Raw genomic sequence first — 8,207 nt, 5'->3', positions numbered from 1 at the left:
TCTTCAGCTACTATAGAGACTAATGGAGCCTTTGCTTTATCTCCCATGAGAAGCGGTTGTCGAGATGTGTGCGTTCTTTGTGATTGAGTGTCCGCAAGAAATTTTAGAACCCACCTTGTCTTTGGTCCTTCAAGTGACCGCCTTTGGAATTTTACTTTCTTCTATAATTTGATGGACACTAGGATTCGATATCCAAACATGATGATTTCAATTGTAGAAGACTTGATTCTCTAGTTGATGACGAGGTATCATCTGTATATTGGAGCAGTCTTGGTTGCAATTCGCTTCCGTTGGCTTTTGGTTGTCATCGCTTGCCTTTGGCTAGAAGCTTGTGCTGCATGATTTCTCTTGGTTGTTCTAGATTGAGCTACATTTTTTGGTAACCATATTCGAGTGTTACCTTCATAAAATCCTTGTGCTTCAAGTAGCTTCACTGGAACCATCCGATGCTTCAACTGTTTGTGTTGGGTAGCTTTGCCAAGGTCTGACTTCGGTACCCAAACTTGTCGCATTGTTTGCTACTTTGATGTTTGCTTTTGACTTTTGTGGTATTTCTTTCTCTTGATTAAGTTGTTTGTCTTGCGTTTATAGCAGGTCTTGTTCTTTGTAGAACTTGTTGGTTGAGGTGGGTAGGTCCAAGCTGTTACTTTAGGCTTTTTGGCCCAAACATTAGCGTTTCCTTGGAAGTAGCCCTAAGCAGTGATTGACTCATTTGATGCTATCCACCCTGTCACTTTTTGTTGTTGAGGCTAAACTTGTGCTTCAGGTATCCAAACTGGGTCTTTGATTTTGATACACTCTTTGGATACCAACACTTGGTTGACATTCTTTGGCTTCTTTTGGATGCTTTTTTGTGATGGAAACTTTGGTAGATAGACTTTTTGTTTTGGTTTCCATTGCATTGTTGATGGTTTGGCTCTTGATGTAGAGGCTTTGTTGGAAGTTTGATGTAGGCTCGTTGAAGGTAAAGTCGTATTACAACGTTGATATACTTCAATTTTTACCTTTGCTTTACCTTTTTCTGCAATGGTTTGCGATTTCTTGTCCGCATGGATTTGAAGTTCTTTTGGGGCTTCTGATGGTGTTGTTGTTGAAGCTTTTCCTTGTGGTTTAAAGAAGATGTTCCTCCAACTTTCTGTCAGAATCAGACTCTCCTTGATGTGATGGGAGTCAATTATTTGGAAAGTATCCTTATACTCCCCGGTACTCAACTTGAGTACAACTTCTGCCACTCCGAAGCTAGGAATTAGCTCTTTGATTGGTGGCTTTCCCATCATGATCCACGTTCCATAAGTCATTATATTTTTTGTTGCTTCTGGATCTATCACAACTGAACATGTGATTTTAAGTCTTGTTCTGAGTTTGATCATCGTAGGAGACAATAGATTTTCTTCTTTATCCCTGTTCTTCTTTTGATCTCGTGTTTGCTAAACATTTGACGTTGAACTTGGAATTTTTTTCTTCTTCTGCTTTCATTTGCACTTTTTATGGATTCGGCTTTTTTGAAACAGCTTTTGTCAATTCTTCAGGTATGTCAATAATGACATATTCTTGTGATTGCTCTGTTTCCTTTGTTTGCACCTTGGAACCATGCTCCAGGACGTAGCTATCTGCTCACCTTTTCTGCTTTCACACTCACAAACTTCATTAGCTTTCTTCAACAACTTTATTATAAATAAGGGGGTTATATCATACCCACCTTCATCGCAAAATTTAGTTAGGGTCACGTCACACACACACACACACACACACACACACACACACACACACACACACACACACACACACACACACATATCAAGAGTGGCTAGTATTTGATCCCATCCAAACTCTGGAAAGGTTCTGGAATATAGTGTGTGTGTGTCCACAGATCGATCGAGAATACAATCCTCCTTCCTCAGACTTACACTCTCAGGAGCTCCGTACATCCAAATATGCGCTTTGCTTTCAAAATCAATTGTGAAGTTTAATTCTTCCCTCGGGGTTCGCTCTACATCTCTATAACTATGACCTTTGACACTAAATTTTGTAGTAACCTCTTTGTGTCTCAAGTAGATATAGTCATAGCCCCAGTCTTGTACCATTTTGAGCTGAGCATGAATGGTCTGCCCAATATGATATCAAAGTTACTGCTCTTATCAAAATTCATTATGGCAAAGGTGTGCTCATACTCAATGCCACATGAGGATACAATGATTTGTTCTAATATTCCAATCGATTTCTCCATGTATCCATCTGCTAATTGCAGTTTCATTCGAGTTTTTATAAGAGTAGTCTTTCCCCATTTTTTCCATATTTCTTTGGTTGCAATGGCAATTCCTGCCCCACTATTTAATATAGCAACCGTATTTACTCCTTTGTACTCAAGTGGTTAGGTGGTGTTTCCTTCTTCTCCTTCACAGTAGTCACCCACCTTATTTACTGGTACTGGCTTTGTCTGTGGCTTCTTAGGCATGGTGTCATCTATGTTTTTGTCAGTAAGTTTGTCATGTGAAGGGATTTTCAATCCATCTTTTCCAGGTTTTTGCCCATTTGGCCCCATAGATGCGGTCTAATTTTTAGTAGTTATGAGAGATAAAGTGTGCATCGTATAGGAGAAGACATCAATTCATACAAGCTCTTGGTATCCATCATTTTTGGTGTGGTTTTCCACTGACAAGGTACCATTTTAACCTCCTATTTTGTTTCTGGTTCTCCTATGAAAGATGGCAAAGTCTTTAGAGAGTGTGGTTTACTCTCTTTAGATGTGACAGACCCGACATCTCCGTGTAGAGATCGTATATCCCCTGGAAAAAATTTGTGATCCATGTTTATCTCAGGGATAGGTGCTGACTGTAAGGTAGCACTACCATCTTTTTGGTTTCTAATCGATTTCCATAAGGATTGTGGCCACGATTCTTCCACCTCCTGTGAACCCACCCATCTGTGGTATTGGCTACTTCCCTTGTATCTAAAGGTGCCTCAACTCCTGGCTCTTCCTCTTTGTTTACAATACCATGACTTTCCAATTCCTGGATTTTTCGCGGATTAGAACCTCTTTTTTTGGAGCATCTGGAACTGGTTCCATAAGAGCTTGGGCCTTTTGGATGAGCTCCTTGGACATTTGCAGTCTCTCTTTTTCATGCCCTGGGTGAGGGTATGTTAGCCATCTATCCTACTGGGTTTGGTTGGTCTTTAACCTAGCATCATAAGCTTTCAAGATCGCATCCAAAGTTTCAAAGACTTTGTCAACCAAGAGTGAACCTCATGAGTTAGTCTTTGATGCTTTAGGTCTCTTTGCGTGTTTCTTGCTTTGTTGCTCTTGTCTAAGCTGTTATTTTGTTTGATTTAGTTTAGTTTCCAAAGTAGCTTTCTCCTGCAGCCTCTCTGATTTCATTTTATCTCGTTTGGCTTTCCACGATTTTCTTCTTGTTCTCACCGATATGTTCTCAATTTCTGTTTGAACAGGCAATGTGGCTTCCTCAACTGGTTTGTTTTTGGCAGCTTCTTGAGCTTGAGCTCAAATCATCACGTTTAAAGGAATGGCGGGTTCTACCTCCGATCTGCTTGAAGAAGGCATTACCCCTACAACATTCATTGTTGCTTTCCCTTTGTAGTCTGGAATTTTAGCACATTATTGGCGTAGATGGTCTCTTCCACAACGTTCACAGAAACCAAATAACTCTATTTGTGGCCCTTGTTTGGACAATTTTGTGCCCAATGATCACCTCCACATTCATAACATGGACCTTCTTGTTTCATAGTTGGTGATCTAGCCAATGGTTGTTCTTGCCTTGTGAGGATGTTCTTTGAACCATACTTCTGATTGGCTATGAACATGAGCGTATTCGCATCCATGGAGTGCTGGTTTTTTGTAGGTTGTGGCACGTGCATTGGCCGAGTGTAGTTGAATACTACACTACCATCGTTCTGAAGAGGCGGTTGCTGCCCTAGCATACATTGCGGTTTTGGTTGAGTGCTACACCATGGAGTGAGATGATCCCCTCCACAAGTATTACATATCCTCAATTGAGCTTGTCATACATCTAGGTTTTGTTTGTAGCCTTGGCCTAATCTTCTAATTACCCCCTCGACCACTTTTTCAATGATTGGTTCCCAAGGAGTTTGAACATCTCTCTTTGTTGATTCGCACTTCGGAGAGAAGGCACTACTAGTCGTGTTGTCTGTATCTTCAGCCACCTCTCCGTAGGCCTTACTATTGTCAACCAGATAAAGCGCTTCTCTAGTGACTTGCTCAAATGTCATGCATCCTTTCAAATGTAGGTCCTTTTTGAGAGTTTCATTCCTCAAGCCCTCTATGAAGAGAACTGATAGCCTCTCATCTTGTGGTATCTCTCTCATAGTACATCTCTCTATGTATTGTTTGAAGCGAAGCAAAGATTCCTTCACTTTTTTGTTTGAAAGCGTAGATTTGGGACATTGTGTTGTGTTTGATTCCCTTTCTTGAGAAGTCCTGTGTGCATCTGTCGCACATGTCAATGCAAGGGCCTTGCCGATACACTGTGTGTGAGCCACAAATGGCTCCAAGCACACAACTAGTCTAATCTAGCAAGTTCAAGAGAGCAAGAGTGTGTCACTCACTGTCCTATGCTCGCCTTCGTGAAGGATTCCTCGCCGCGAAGAAGAAGGAGCTACCGTCGTGCTGTGCTCAATCGCCTCGCCGCTGCCGTGCCATCGTCGCAATGCTCGATCGCACACACACACTCTCTCTCTCTCATGCATATGCACACACACACACACACACACACACACACACACACACACACACACACAAGGAGATGAAGAAGAAGAAGATGAGGATGGAGCAAGAGCATTCTTCAATTGCACAAATGGGAGAATGAGAGATTTTTAGGTTTCGGTGACTTTTATATGAACTCGCCCCATTCACACTTGGGCACCCATACTTAGCCAACTAACCCTTGAATGTTCCTGTTAGAGTGCGCCTCTCATTGGCAATCACTCTTACACTTTTCCTATTGGACCGACAAGCCTGATCCCTGACTCTACCAAATAAATAATACGGCATCTGTCGTAGGTGACAGGAATGTGCGTGAGGGTTAACAGGCCCCCCTTCCTGATGTAGATTCCGTCCTCGGAAGCTATTCAGTTGAAGCTCATTCGTCGAGGTGGAAGAGCATTTGAGATGAATGTCCTTAGCCTTGTTCAGTCACTGCAAAATCAAACAACATTGGCATAGTAATTGCATTCTCATATATAATTAAAAGCATATGCAGTTGTAGTCAGAGAAATTGATTGGCAAGAGAATTTTAAACCATTTGGTAGCAATAAACATTAAATTGTAATATAGTCAAACGCATAAACAGTTGTAAAGGTAAAAAACTAAACAAGTTCGGGATCACTAATTTAACGCTTGAAAGGCACTAAAGATCGACTATTAATACCATGGGTAACCTTCTCAATTTTCTCTAGTCAATTAAGTTGTTTAATCGCGGGAGCCAAGTATTTCATGCCCGAAGGCTCACTAGAGGCTATACCTAGAAGACCTCGTAGTTAAGCTACGATAAAAGGAATTCTCATGAAATCATCGCTTGAATTATTTACTTTTCTTCGACCCCCAAAGTCTTTTCACATTGATTCAATTTTGATGTGTGTGCTTATTTTGTATGCCTTGGGTTTTTTTATTTTCAAGGAAAAGCGCCCACATTGGGAACCTCTAGGGCTCTAGTACCATAGGTGATACATGTGAGTGGAGTACCAAATCAAGCTGAGATTTCTCTTCCAGCTTAAGATTTTACATTGTGGCACTGTGATTTTTTATTGTTTGTTCGTTTTCAGCATTTTAATTTTGGAACTTTGGGGGGTCATATAACACTGTTACCCTCCCCAGGCTCATCACATTTGTAAACTCCCTTTATAATACTTAAGCTAAAGGTCAATAGTGACTAAGCTCACTAGAAATCCCTAGTACATTGCACACAATGCTACCTAAATCTAAATTAAGAACCTAAGTAACCATAGATTATTAGGAAGGCATTCCCCATGATATTAGGAGAAGATCTCTAACGCCTAGCTTGGTCAAACTAGCTTAGTCGGACTGCTTGCTTTTTAAGCCTAGACAAGTGTTTATGACAAAAAATTGCATTGAATTTAATGTTTGGTACAAAGCAAATGCGCTGAATATTATGCTATCAATCACAATTAACGCAAACAAACATAGATGCAAAAGAGATAAGGGACAATGCTAATGGACAAGAAACACCCATTTGTGTTGATGATCGCACTTGGTTTGAAGAGTGAACGAGAGAAAGATTCCATGAAGGTCCAAATCCTAACCACAATAACACGTTCCTGTACACACTATGAAACACAAGAATACCTCTAGGAGGCACATCAGTGGAAAAAAAGAACTTTGCTGATCACTAAACTCTAAAACAGAAACACTCCTATCGTACTAATCCTACCTACCCTCCATCACTCGAGTGATGAGGATCAAAGGTGTTTGATGACATACGTTTTTGTTTCAGTGTACCGGATGTGAATGTGTAGGTTTGGGTCAATGTTTTGACTTTTATTGTGCATACTTGTTTGCTAATTTCTCTTGCTCTTTACTTTTTTCTTTTTTGTGAGTATAAGGCTTTATATATACATTCCCTAAGATTGGTGATTGAGAGGTCAGGGAAAGAAGGGTAAGAGGGAAATAAATCAATAGGCTGACGTGAATGAAGATTTCCCCCTTCCTTGGGCAGGTCATACTGTTTGAAATGTGCTCGTCACCCTTTGAAACCAATTATTCCAGTTGGTAATAGGTGGGATTTTTGCCAGTAGTTTTCTATTACCTTAGGTGCCTCATCGAGTTGCAAGGGTGGTAAGGTACTCTCAACGGATCGAACTTGAAGTGGTTCATCAGGTGATTCTTGAATACTGGGAGGTGTGGATTCCTTTGTAGCTTTATGGAGGTCCACTATTGTAGGTGGAGGCTGTGGAGAAGCTTTTACCTCTATGGATGCATTACATGAGGAGCTAGAAGCTTCATGGGACTCCCCCCTTCCCGAGCTAGGTGGAACAAAATTGTTCTTTCTTTGGTACCCAAACTAGATCTGGAGAGGGTGTGTAGCATTCTGTGATTTTTTTCTTTCCACGATCGTCAATTTGTTTTGGAGCTACAGGATTGGGCACACATGGGTCAGGTGACAAGTAAGAACACAATCTACGTTTTGGCACCCAGATTTGATCGTTTCCTTGATAGTGGCCTTGGGCTTCCAATAGTCATTTAGGAATCCACCGCCACATTTCCTTACATTTTTTGGGGCGAGTGGGACGTTTCTTACAAGGCTTCTATTTTTTTGGCACTAGCTATGGTCGCTAAAGAAGCTTTAGGGACCCATTTGTATGTTTTCTTTGTTATATTAGGATGAGTCTTGTCAGAAGCTATATGCATTGCTTGTAGCATATTTAAGCGTACGGGCATTTCATCCCCCTCAGGTGTTACCCAGGTCATCCCCATGTTTCTCCAAGTGTCTATGGCTGCTACTAGGTGAACCCAATCCACATTGTCCGACTCAGTCATCCCAGGTAGTACGTCCATATAAGGAGAATTCTCCCCAACATCAGTGTTCTCTTTACACGTGTAACAATACTGCAATGGGGCGAGTGAACTGTGGTGTCAGATCTATGATCAATTATAAACTTGTTTCCTAGGGGATGTGCTCGACCAGTTACAAGATCCACTCGAATGACAGAATCTTGGAACTGCAAGTAGACATGGTTTTTAGACCAGTCATGCACCATTTTTGCTTCCCTCATGAAAAGACGTCCTAAGATCATCTCAGATGCCATAGTGTGCTTGGAGAAATCCATAACAATGAAGGTAGTTCTTATTTTATGTCCAAAGACCTTGATCTTGAGATCTTCTAGCATCCCAATAGGTTTAACGATAGACCCATTGCCCATCTTCATTACTATGGTTGTGGTCGCAAGGTGAGGTCTTCCCATAGTTTCCCAACAATTTTTAGTCACAATGCTAACCCAAGCGCTACCATCAAGGATTCCCTTCACAGTTAATCCCTTAGTAGTGATTGGTATGGTCGCATTGGATTCATCACCCTCAAAGTATTGTCCCGACTTGTTAGCAGGTATTTCTACAACAAGGTTCTCATCTAGGTTGGGTTGTGGATCTAAGTGTTCCTCCTCTATTGGCATCTCCCCAGCTCCATCCATCTATGCAAATTGTGGCAGCCCAAACTTCA

Source organism: Adiantum capillus-veneris, chromosome 20, assembly GCF_014529385.1.
Source record: "Adiantum capillus-veneris isolate H3 chromosome 20, ASM1452938v2, whole genome shotgun sequence".
In the NCBI taxonomy this organism is placed as follows: domain Eukaryota; kingdom Viridiplantae; phylum Streptophyta; class Polypodiopsida; order Polypodiales; family Pteridaceae; genus Adiantum; species Adiantum capillus-veneris.
This window is presented reverse-complemented; position numbering follows the sequence as displayed.